At 48.6% G+C, this 13496-nt stretch overlaps 1 protein-coding gene across 25 annotated transcripts in view; it reads right to left on the bottom strand.

Moving 5' to 3' along the window:
- MSI2 (musashi RNA binding protein 2) overlaps window positions 1–13496 on the bottom strand; it is a 247089-nt gene that overhangs the window by 53960 nt on the left and 179633 nt on the right. The gene's annotated exons all lie outside the window — the stretch shown is intronic.

Here is a 13496-nt window from a genome sequence, read left to right as displayed (position 1 = left end):
TAACTACACCTGCTGTCTGTGAAGCTGTTGCTGGACTTATTACAGACTAATGGAGGGAAGAAACATTGTCATGGGGAAAATTAATATGGTTCTGTTCCACCTCTTCCATAGGATTTAATGGAGAATTAAAAACTCCTTATGGATTTTTTGATCCATCCTGCAGACTTTAATGGATAGTTACACCCCAGTTACACGATGGCTCAGAAACTACAATAAGGCTGTATTTTCTTTTACACCTTATAGGTTTTTAAGAGCAATCTCCACAAAACCCAATTATATTTCTATGGAACCATATTGATTTTATCTCTTGTTTAATTCCATGGGACTTCTCCATTAGAGCTGACCCATTACATGACCCAAAAAAATAGAAATCCAGGAGGATGGAAGATGATTCCTCATTTACTCCGAGTGAGAAAAAAGATCTCAGTGCTTCCCCAAACACGCAGCAGCACTTTGTGTTCCCATTTGCTTCGAGTGAACCCCAGCCGTTGCCACTGCTGCGTGCTGCGGCGAGCGGTGCAGCCACCACAGCTCCATCCCGCGCAGATGCAGCCGGCACCACGGGTCAGCCAGGCTCCGGAGGTGGTTATTTGTCCCTTTTTTCCTGAATTACTTCCTCTAATACCTCATCAGGACATCCTGAGGCCCCTAAGAAACCATTACGTTTAAGGCCTCTGATCTAATCATTCCTCTCTCCTCTACTGCTGCTTCAAAGGAGCCCTGGATTTGGGCTGGTTTAGGGTGGTTTGATGCCTGCTGCCTGCACGCAGCCGCACACTGTGTTTGCTCTGCCGGGGGGTGCGGCTGCACAGATGCCACACTGAAGGAACCTGGCAGCGCACCACAACCATCCACGGGCATGTTCCGAGCTCATTCCTTAAGAAAAAAATAAAATCAAGCTAAAACCCAAGGAACAAACTAATGCGCTACATTTCTGGCAAAGACCCGATGAGTCAACATCGACACCAATTAAGCTAATGACATCTTAAAAATGTAACAACAGGATGAAATTCTTCCCTCAAATGGCACTGAAAACTCTGCTGGACTCGACACTGGCACTGGAGGCCTTCAACACAGCAGGCTCAGCGCCAGACGTGCTGGAGCTGAGACATCCTCAGCAGCAGCTTTTTCCCCCAGACAGGACGACACAGGGAAGGAAGAGAGAGGGGAAACCAGCGCTGCTCAGGGTTATTTTTCCTGAATAGTTTTCCCAGAAATCATCCCTGGGCTCAGCCACGCATGGCAGAAAAGCCATTCTGTCTGTGCTGACTTTGAGGGACCGGGCTCCTGGCTGCCGCTGGCTACGTGTCCATCCATCGTCCATCCACCCATCCCACACTGACCATTCCAACCCTCGGGCTGTTGGGAACATAGCAGTGAAGCCTAATCTCAAACCTGTTTTGCTTCTGGCACTTCCCACCTGCAATGAGCACCTTCCAGTACTGGCTCTGCTCCCCCTCTGGCAGCGGTGAGGGCCATGTCCGTGTCCTGCTGATCCCAAGAGATCCCCCAACCCACTTCCCTGTCAGACCCTGGACACAGAGAGCAGCCAGTTTCCTTGCTGCGGTCCCAGAGCAATATTTCATCAGTTTAAACACACACAACTTGCTTTGATAGGGCACAGCAGAAAGCATTTAAAAACACAGGGTGGTTTGGCAACCTACAGGGACAAGATACGTTTTGCAGGCTACAATATTTGAAGCTGTGAAGCGCACTTTCCGGCTCCCACACTGGCCAACACTAGGTCCACGGAGCTCCCAAGCTGGCTTGTTTGGGAATGCGTGGTATGCATAGCAATGCGGAATGCTCCCATCCCTCTTTGGACCCTCCTCTTGGGCAGAAAAAACACTAGAAGTGGTTTCCAGATCTCTTCTAAGGCGTAACACATCATCCGACAACATGTCACACTCAACCCGGTGCTCAGAACACTCTTTTACTCTGCAGCTAAAGCATGTAGCAGCCTCAAGTATTTTACTTAACTCAAGTCTTTCATTTGCCTTCTAAATTACTGCATTTAAATCTACCTTAAACAGACCTGTAGTTAAAACTAAAATTTTTGTGGTTAACTGGCTGAATACAGCATCCCAGGAATCCCGGAGCCCGCTGTGCCGGGCAATTACCAACGCCGGGAGCAGTGCGCCGCTGGGGACCAGCTCTGCCCAGCGCAATGAGATGGCCAGTCCAGGGCTCCAAGTCATTAATTGTTTGAGCACCAGCAACATCTTCATCATTAGTAACTCATTAGTGAGTACTGCAGTTGAGGATTTCTCTTTCAACTTTTGTCAGGTCTCACTGCCAGGATGGAGGAGAGAGAGGGAATTTAGAGGAATTAGCCTTATTATGCATAACACCCAGAGAAAGCCCACTGCACTCATTATACATTTGGACTCGGAAACAAGTTTCCCATTCTCGTCCCACTCCATATGGCTTAAATACAGATTTATGAAGAAATTATTTGACTGATTAAATCAGATAGCCACCCGGCTTCCTGTATTTACAGATTTTATAACAAGAGTAAAATAACAATCCATAGGTGTCAACACTCATTTGCAGGTTTGTAAAAGATCTACGCTACTTCACCCAGCCCAGCCTAGCTGGCCTGGCAAGGAAAAACAGAGGTAATGTGGTCTAGAAGAAAAACCAACACCATCTTTTATTCCTTCCTCTCTGGAGCCGGCGGATGGGCAGGGTGGGCAGCTCCAGCGCACGGGCGGCCGCAGGTTCAGGCCCAGAGCCCACACAGGGCACTCAATCTGCAGCTGAAGGCTCACCATGTTTTCCCTTTACGGTTACTGATGGCTTTAACTGATTGGAAAGCAACCAGAGGATTTTAATCTGTGCATATCCAGGCACTTAAAGTCCATTGGATGCTATTCAAGAGATGCTAATACTCCTTAAACGAACAATCCCCAAGAGACTGTATGTCCCAGAACGAAAAACATCATAAAAGTGACCATTAATGGGTTCTTTTTCAGTCTGCTCTTTGAATACCAGATTCCAACTTTTAATAATTTCACACACACAAATATTACCGCATGCATGCCCTATTAGTTAACATAATGAATACATGCTCGTTTTTAAATCACCAAAACTCTTAGAAACCCTCCTGGACTAAATAGACAATTATTTCTCTGAGAGGTACTAAGAGTCAACGAAAAAATGGTTCTCGGAAAGTGTATGAAAAAGATTAACACAAAACAAAGGCGGCTGTTTAAAATGGTGACATAAATAGGATTCCGGTTGTCAAGGAGCACACATTTTAAAATGAAATTATACCGCATCGTTCTGAATGAAGCTATTATTGGAAGCTAACAAGCTCTATTTAAGAGATAAGCATTTAACAGAGTCAAACGGTTGGGTTTTTTATTCAAATGAATAAAACTGAATATTCATTTGAATAATCTTTTCTGTAAAACAAAAGACAAAGAAGAGAGGAAAATATAAAATAAGAGGCAAACAGATGCCCCCAAACGAGAGGCTCTGAGCCAAGCGTGATCACTAAAGCAAGCTGAGACCTATTCATGACTTCCAGGTGAAACATCCCTTCTTTGGCATCCGCTCAGAAAAAGGAGTCATTCCACTCTATTCACCCACCGGGCAAGGGCACCGATGGGCACCGAAACGATGCGCAAGGTTCTACCAGAGCCTGGCGGCAGCGAGCAGGGCAACAACTGAAAGGAGAGGCTTTGGCCAGCTTGAGAAAGGGCAGGTGTCTGCACGTGTGCCGAGCTCCAGCTCATCAGCAGGAATAATCTGGGCAAAGGAGGGCAATGGAGGGGGCCGACCAGCGGAAAAGCTGCTTTGCAGTTCCTGTAGCCAAAGGCCCAGCCGTTCCATTTGAACAAGTTCTTGCAACGAGCGTGCGGGTGGGCTGCTGTTCCTCAGGCCCTCTCTGCCTCCAGATGCCAAACAGTCCCAGGAGCTGCACCCCCAGGGTGGCACCTCTGCTCTGTGACAGTTCACCCGCCCCCTCAGCCTGGCAGCCCCCCCGCGTCCAAGGAGAGGCCGGGCTTTTCCCTTGGGACGTAATTTCAGAGAAGTGCCTGGAGATTTCTCATCCATCACCTCACCACCAGATCACCTTCCTTCCTACCTCCCCATGCGCACATCAGCATGGAGACACTCAGGACATCAGCAAACGACCCTGGTTTATCTTATACTCCCTACAACTGTGCTCACAGCTGTTTCGCATGCTCCCAGTCATCCTGTCCACAAGGACATGGAGATGCCAAAGCTTCATTTCAGAGGGGTAAGGATGAGGGCTGGGGCCCACAGGCTCATGAGGAGAATGGCTCAAGGGACTCCCAGGAGCAGCTCCCCTCTGGTCTGATCTCGTTGCCCCCTGGAGCAGCAGGTGTTGGTGAGAGGACGGCTCATTCCAGCATCCCAGGCACCATGGGATCCTCCCACGGTGCTGGCAGCCAAGCAGGCAGTCGATCTGTTCCAGTCTGGTCCTGCCTACAGTAGCACTTGGCAGGGAATGAACAGGACTCCACAACTTCAGGGGACTTATTTTACCTGCTGGGACTTTCTGCATCTGCTAATTAGAAGCTAAAATATTTGGGACTCAGTCACCAGAGGACACAGCTGCCTTCAGGTGAAGTAAACCAAGCAGAAGGTACATGGTGCGCCTGCAGCCCAGACTCCATTTGGGGTGGCTGGTTGGCAGAACGTTGCTTTTTTAACAGCGACTCCCAAAAGGGGATTTTTTTCGCTAGGAAACAGATACAAGTGTATGATGCACAAGGGAGGGAGAATCTGGTGAACTACATTTCTTAGCAGAAGGCAAGATACTCTCAAACATCCGAATAACCCAGAGTTCCTCTGGAAAGATCTCCAACGTGACAGCAGACACCTGACGTGCAACGGCACAGCACACATCCTCTGACACACCTTCATCTCAGTGAAAAGCACCCTTTGATCCAGAGCCTTGTTCAACCAAGCAAGCTGCCCAGGCCAGCGGGCGGACGGCTCCGTGCAGCAAAGCAGAGCTCAGCTGCAGCACTTTCTGTCACAGTATTCCAGAAATAAGGGAAACATTGTTCAGAGAAAGTGACTGAAAACATACAAAACATTAAAATAATTTTTTACAAAAATGGTAGAAATCATAAATAATATTAAGCAGCATGCTGAAGATACCAAATGTCAGCGCTCCTGTGTTTTGCATTTAGGTTCTTTTTCACACTTGAACCAACTGTATTTCATACCTTTGTCGTCATTTGAGAGGTTTTATGACAACCTCAGTAAAATACAGCTGAGATGACGACACTGTTGCTATGAAATAGATCTACTTTCTCTTGCAGGCTGGCAGCAACTATTGCACAGCCCGGGTTTATCTGTGTGCACAGGGACAGGTATTGCAGCTGCGTTTGCACACACAGAGGACGTCCCTTGTCAGTAGAATTACACAAAAGCAGCTTATGGGGTTAAAGGTTCAAGTCCCTTTGAGCCGAAACCCAAGGAAAATAAGGTGATCACATCCCACGCTGGAAAGGTTAAACCTAGGCTAATGTTGGGGTTTGCCCTTGGGGGGCTCTCACAGACAAACCAGGAGCCCCAAGCAGCCAGGGCCGTGCCAAGGGTGCTGGCACCTCCCTCCCCAGCCTGCAGCTCGGCACCTGAACCAAAACCACCCTCACCAGAGGCAAACACACCCCTGGCCTACCACACAGGCACTGTTGCTCTGTGAAGGGGCTCTGCAGCCACCAGAAATGATGGCTGAAGGCACTGGAACGAGAGCTGGAGTAGCCTGTTTCAACACTCAGGCTGCCTCGTGGTCACCCGATGAGGTGGAGCAAGTCACTTCATCTCATCTCATCTCATCCGCAGCGCTCCTCTCGCCCCAAGCTGCGCCTGCATTGTCGGGTTAGACTGGGCTGTCCCTGCACCTGGGACTGCCTCACACTGCATTTACAGCATCCTGAGAGACCCTTCAGGGGTTCTGGGAAGTAAGTAATCAACAAGGCTTTTTTATTCCTGCACAATAATCCCAAAGACCAGGGGCAGGAGACAAGAGCACAGAGAGGAGAAGGGAAGAGATTTATATGGTCCACATCATATCAATAAGCAATGCAGGCTCTGCTTAACTCTCACTCCTGCTGCTAGGCAAGAATAACCCGACAGTCGCCTGCTGGTGCTCTCGTTAATGCAGGATCAGCCTCCCCTTACAGATGTAACGCAGTCCTGTGGCACCGTCCTGCTCCAGGCCCCCAGCCCAGCTGGTACAGCGCCGTCCCGGGCCCCTGGGGGTCTGCGGTCCCACTGGCTCCCGGTGCTGCCTAACGAACGGCCCTGCTGACAGATGGGAATATCCAGCTGCAGTACACAGCAGGAGGAAATATTAGTTCAGGCTACATCCTCCTTTTGTGTTAGGTCTCAGTACCCAATCTGCTCATTTGCGTTTGCTCGTATCTCTTGTCTTCTCCCCATACTTAAGTTACTTAAGCTTTGAAACAGAGGAAGGACCAGTCCTGCTGTGGCATTATTTATGCACCTGCTTTCTTGTTTATACCAATAGTTTTGGCAGCTGGACCTGTAAACTGTAATAAAATACCTTTCAAAAAGTAAAAAAAATTAAAGACGAAGAAATCTGACCAGACAAGCCAGGCATAATAACATTAAAGCCCGTGTCAATTAATTTTTCCTCTTCTTGATAAATGAGCCCCATTCCATCCATTAATAATGAGGGGAGAAACAAGAAAAGTTGACAGTAGTTTAATTTATTTTCTCAACTTGCCTGGTCATATTTCTCCCTGTTGCAAAGCTTTCTGGCGCTGCTGGGAATTGCAAGTGGCTCCCACACAGTCGATGCATAGATTGGTGTGAATCAATACCCCTCTGCTTTATTCACACATCCCTTGTAATCAGAAGGGAAAAAGTTACTATGTAGGCTACCACGCATTCCAGACTGCCATGCCACCTGATAATGAGGATAATGATGATGATAAAAATAATAATTAATAATAATAATAAAAAACCTACAGGGAGAGGCAGAGAGGAGGACATGAAACCCAGCCCTGTAATCTCTGTCACCAGATCTCGTTTTACAGACAAACAGAATGAACCAAACGGTGGGGCCGGGACATTTTAATTGCTCAGACAGCGAACCAGGGATGTTTGTAACTTTCGGCTGTCTACGAAGGTAATTCAAGTCATTACCTTGAGAGGCTGGAACCGGGGACCTGCGGGTTTCATCCTGCCTCTGGGAAGCGCCATTCAGTTGTTAGTGCCAGAACCCAACAGCCAGGACTCGAAAACTCAGCCCTGACTCTGCCACCTTCTTATGCTGCCTCCTTGGAGAAGTCACTTAAATCCTCCTTGTGGTCCAGGTCCCACATTTCTTGCCCCCCCAACACTTTCTAGCCCCTTCCTCAAAGGATTTATCAGCCATACTGCAACTCAGCTCGTTAAAGCTCAAAATAGTCTGGGACAAAAGCTGTCAATTCTACCTTGTTAATTCCTGTAATTCCAATTTCCTGTGCTGCAAACACACAGAAGAAAAGGTTTTGGTTTCCGAAGAAGTAACTCTCTCCATATACACAGATTACAGCCTGAGTCTGAGACACACTTCTCAGTTTTACCTCCTTACCTCTGAGGAGGGGTTTGCCAGGAAAAGTGATGACCACACGTGAAGGCACCACCTGAAGGCACCTCCTGCTCCATGGAGAACAAGATCTCACCCTACTTTCACAGTAACCAGACTGCAAGAGGGATGCACCAGAAGACAGAAGGGGAAAGAGAAGGTTAACATCTACAGTCTAGCATAGAAAATATCATCCTCATTTACCTATAAAATGTGCTCTCTAGCAGTGCTTCTGTGAATGATGCTCATCAAGACAGATGATTAGCCTGCACATCCACTTGGTGTTTATGTGCATCTTGGGTTGGGTATGGAAAATAGTCAGGTTCTCGGGGCAGACGCAGGCAGGTATTACTGCTGGCTAAAGTGTCAATATCTATTCCATGACATGAGAGCAAATTCTCAAAATTAAATCAGCAGACAACTGCCTGAGATCAAAACCTCCATGCAAGGTGCTGGCGTTTCAATGCCAGCGCCGCAGGAGAGCGAAGAGCTGAGGTCAGCCACGCAGCTGGATAAAGGGCACCAGCAAGATACTCCTCTGTTTTTGTTCTGGAAAGCTGCAAGGCTCGAGCTCCTTGCTCTGTCCTCCCACTACTGCGTGGCATTTGCAAAGGGAGCATCGCTCGACAAAGAAAGGCACCTACGGATAAGCAGCTGCTGGGCTACAAAGCAGCCTGCCCCTCCGAACCAGCAAAAATCCAGCCGGGCAGATTTTCCCTGGCAGGAGGAAGGGACTTGTCCCTTTGACCTCTATTTTGAAGAAAGATTTCCAGGCCAGGGGCACGTGTGCCTCCCCGCACAGAAGCTGCCGCAGCTGGAGTCAGGATTGCGGTCCTGCCCAAGCCCTGGCGGGCACACAGGGCACTGGTGCTGAGCTGCGCGGCTGCACAAGGGGAACCCCACCACGTGTCACAGACTGCGTTAATGTAAGCGGTACCTGAACTTTTCGTAATAAATTTTTCATAATAACAATTCTTCATTAAAATTTTATTCTATTAATGTTCTGAAGTCAAACCAACGCGCTGAGTACATAATGACTGCAACGCATACTACACGGCAACTTACTAAATGCCAGTTTTATCATATTCTTAATTAACAGAAACCATTAATGCATTCACAGATCATTTAGAAGCATTAGCATTGACCTAAGAAAAATTGCATTTACGTGTGATACACTTACATCTGCATTTTTTTGCATCTGAATTTTCTATGCAGGAGGCCCCAAGGTTTGTTCCTGACTCAGCTTCTCCCCGTTGGAGACATCGTGTCTCAATGTGTACATTTTTGTCAGCAGCTCGAGAATTAATGCACAGGGCTGAAATATGAGATACTGCAGGAGAAAGTTCTCCCAGGCAGCATTTGCCTGTTTGTAAGTATTTAACTCCAGCTCCTCAGTCGTGTTAGGAGCAGACCCACCTGTGCTCCTCACAGCTCTGCACTGCTCCTTTTGGTTCCAGTACCAACTTCCCAGCTTTCCAATCAGTTGGTTGCTACAAAAGTGATGGCAATGCAGTTGGGCAGAGGAAGTGTGACATAAATGAACAGATTTCTTTTTGCTATCGAAGAAGAAAACCCCAAATGCTTATAAAATCCAATTAATCTGTCTACAACGAGAATGGGAACTTCATGCTTCAAGCAAACACTTCTCCCTATTTATTATTAAGATCTACAGCGCAGAGAGCCAGTGACAATTCCTAACACTGATTTCCACCCCCAAAGCAGGGGCCCTGCAGCCTCTCCCCATGCCACAAGGCAAGCCAAAAGCTTTCATCCCAACTCAGACTCTGCTCCTCACCTCTCCTACAGCCAAATGGTGAGGACCTGGCCACGGGGAGCCAGTATGGACCCCAGTCCTCTGCCACGCGGGGTAGCAGAGGACAAGTGGAGCAGCAGCATGAGGCTGTCGGAAGACAGGTCTCGGTGGCAAAGGGCCATCGCCCCCTGGGTGCCAGCTAACCCAGTTAGGTTCCCTCATCAGAAATGAAAGCTGCTCCTAACGCGCCTGCAGTAGACGTTGTTTGCGGAGTGCAAAGTCCTGCCACCTTTATCTGTTTGCCCACAGGCGTCGAATACTCTCTGCCTGTCAATTCTTCCACAGTTTATTACCAAATTTCTAAAATATTACATTTTTTATTATATCCAAATTCACTTTATTGCATTTGACAATACAGATAATCACATACCATATGCTCTAATGTTTCGAAACCAATGCATGTTGACAGCGGTTTTTATTCATGATGCATAATTCTATCCAGGGCTGACAAAGGCGGTGCAGCACTGAGTCTGGTGTTACTGTTTTGTTGTTGGGGGGATCCTTTTTTCCATTTCCTTTTCTTCATTTTAACGACAGATTTACAATATTGGGAGGAAAAATGCTTTGCTTTCACTAGAAATAGGAAATTGGCTGAAAAGATGGGCTTATCAAAGAGATGTCTTCGAAATATTAATAACAGGTGGGGGTTGGTTATTGTAATTACTTGCATGTGAAACCTGCTGCTGATGGGATTAGAGAAGCATGACGGCGAGCAGAGGCTGGGGCAGCATGGTGGGCACGAGGCCGGACCCCTGCTCCCGCACGCCTCCCTGCCTGGCTGTGGTCGCTCGTCTCTGAAACCAGCTCCTTCTCCCAAGGGAGACAGTGGGAAGGGAAATGCTCACACCTAGCATGTCCTAGGAGGGTCCCCACATGAAGGAGATGCCGGGGCAAGAGCTACCTAAAACGCTTTGAAAGCCACAGGTACTCTGACACAACACATCAACAAGGCAAAGTCCCAGAGCCTTCATTTAAACCTCATTGATTTCAACAAGATGTGAAATTAAACATATGTTTAAGAGCTTTCCTGAACGGAGTCTTCCATTCCCATCACTTCTTCCTGCCCTTCCTTGAAGCGACGCTCATGAAACCCACGAGCTGAAGGGAGGAGCTGGAGAATCTCATCCTCTCCCCTGTCTGCGCACATCCTCACCTCCACGAGCAGCTGAGCTGAAGGGCCATCAGGACTGAGCAAATGCTCAATTCCTCGTTAAGCTGCTCGGAGAGGAAAAATCCAGGCAAACCCCAACTCCCAACCACGACATTCAGGCAACAGATTCAACAACTTGAAAGATGGCAATGCTGCGCAAACCAAACAGGACGCTATGTCTAAATTAAGTTGTAATGACCTGCTCTGAGGTCTTTATTAGCCAGGTAATGATCATTTAAGAGGAGGTTACTATCTTGAGCCAAGGGCACCTAACACTATTACTGAACTTGTTAAAACCTGCCAAGCAAGTCATTATTTCTAACATTATTTCTTTTTCTCCTAACACAGCTTTCTACCTTTCCCCTTGTGGCGCTCGGCTGTAAATCACGGGAGGTGGCAATCATGCAGACCTGGTCACCCTTCCCCAGGAGGCTGAATTTAGCACTGCTCACCATGAGCAGGCTGAACACGAGACAAACACCCCCGAAGAATAAAAAGCATGCAGCTCTGACCATAAAAGGTCGTGGACACGGGGCACAGTACAACAGAAGCATGGAGCATACAGTAGTCTTCACAGTTGTCGTGGCCTCTAAGAGCCGGTGGGCCTTTGGAAGTCATTTGCAGCTGGCATCGGATGAGATGCCACGTGGTGCTGCACGCAATTCATGCGCTGAATGGACCACCAGCATCTTGGCTGTCTAGAGAGGAGCTTAAACGACATCCCAGCCCTTAAAGATTTTGGGAATGGTGGTGAGAAAACCAGCAGCTTCAGAGCCCATATGGAGCCTGGGGCGAACTCACCTGGGGACAATCTGCCCAGTGAGAGGACACTGCTCAGACCTACTGCATCTCCAGATCATGAGCTATCGGGCAGCAAGGCCAAAGGCAGATCTACCACAGACTGAAGAAGACAATACGCTGAGATGTTTCCCTACTTTCCCCCATTATGCCCCCAGGAAAACACAACTTAATCCCCTCCAGCCCATCTTCAGTCCTACAGAGGCTCACTTAAGGAAGAGATACAAAGAAAAAAAACCAAAGCAAGTGTGCAGCTGTTCTACAACTTCACACAAAACTTCAGCACGCGCTTGCACGCATCTCACTTCGCCAAGCGCAAAGCAGGGGCTCACAGGCTGATCCTCGCCACCCTGCGCCAGGAATTATCCCCAGCTCCACAGGCTCCGCAAAGCGTGGGAGAGGATCCGACACGCAGATCCTAGCGACCCTGGCTGGAAAAGAGTTGAAGGTGGCTGCGTTGTACAGTAGCCCGGCGTGGACGATATTATGAATGACACCAGCAAGCTGCCAGCTCAGGAACTCATTACTGTCAAGGTACGACGTGGCTGGCTGCCAGGCCCCCAGCTTTCACACTCGCTATGCCAGAACATCCACACACAATTTAATTGCATTATAATTTCAAAAGTGCTTTTCAAACTGGAAAAAGGCATTCACTGATTAACCAGCGAAGAGCAAAATTGTTTATGAAATTGAATACAAAAAGCTACAGAAATGTAATTGGGTCGTTCTAGCACCTAATTTTCAAGCCATTTTCCCACTTATTTCATCACGAGATACAAAAGGAACTAGTGAATTGACTTCATACTAATTAGATTACTCCCCGTGATACTCCAGGCCTACATTCCAACTGGTTGATAGTGCTGCTTTAAAATGAAACAAAAAATGTAGCAACAGCTTGTCTGGGGCCATAACGCATTTGTTTCCCATCAACCCTCTCTTACCAGAGGGCCATAAAATCCAGGCCCAATTCCCCTACCCTGCGTAGCTACTCACCCAGAAACCCCTAACTTTCCTGGAACGGCATGAGGAAGGTCTGCCAAACGCCCGTGGCCGCTCCCTGGCGCCGGGTGGAGGTGAGAGCCGGGAGCTCCCCACCACACTGAGCATCGCCAGCATCCCGGGGCTCATCCTTCAAGCAGAGAGCGCTCACAGCTGACAGCAGCGGCGAGTGAAAACGTCACAGCTGGCTGGGACGTATTGTCCTCCCCGGGGATGGACATGAAGGTTCCTGGGGCGGCGAAGAGCCAGTGAACGGAGGCTCTGCTCTCACTGTTCGGTTTCTCCCTCTGATGGGTGTGAGAAAAGCCAAATACACTTGTTATCCGCCCAAGGGGGAGCATACCCCCTCTAAATCCACCACAGAATTACGGCCTAGAATATCTAATCAGTTCTAAAAATGCAATACAAGGTCATCTCTTGGTGAGAAACACTAGCAAATTTGTTGGCAGCAAACTGAGGGAGCAGTGGGGGAAGTCATGCATGAAGACTGGTTTTGCACCCCATTTCTCTCCATCCCAACCATGCAACTATCAGCCTGGGAGGGAAGAGCCCAGCCCTACAGCATCCTCCTGCCCAGACCTGCCGGCTGCGCGCTGGGCAGAAACCAGCTCTGGCAAAAACAGCCAGGGCAGACTGAGGGCCAACAGACTTGTGCGCGAACTGTACTGCATCCCAATTTCATGGCCACCTCTTCAGGGCAGCTACATACCCCCCTGAGTTTAAGCAAGGCAAGTATGAGCCACAGACCCTTGATTTTCCTTTAAATCAAGCCACCAAATTAAAAGGGAGCGCTTTACTGAGCCTCCTGAGGTTTACTAAAGCCCAGTACCTCCAGTACTTAAAGCCGTCCAGTACTGAAAGGGGCTCCAGGAAAGGCGGAGAGGGGCTCTGGATCAGGGAACGCAGGGATAGCACGAGGGGGAATGGTTTTAAGCTGAAAGAGGGGAGATTGAGATGAGATCTTAGGAAGAAATGTTTTGCTGTGAGGGTAGGGAGGCCCTGGCCCAGGTTGCCCAGAGCAGTGGTGGCTGCCGCATCCCTGGAGGGGTTCCAGGCCAGGTTGGATGGGGCTTGGAGCCCCTGATCCAGTGGGAGGTGTCCCTGCCCATGGCAGGGGTGGAACTCGATGGGCTTTGAGGTCCCTTCCAAACCAA

This window comes from Cuculus canorus, chromosome 20 (assembly GCF_017976375.1).
Source record: "Cuculus canorus isolate bCucCan1 chromosome 20, bCucCan1.pri, whole genome shotgun sequence".
NCBI lineage: Eukaryota > Metazoa > Chordata > Aves > Cuculiformes > Cuculidae > Cuculus > Cuculus canorus.
This window is presented reverse-complemented; position numbering and strand designations above follow the sequence as displayed.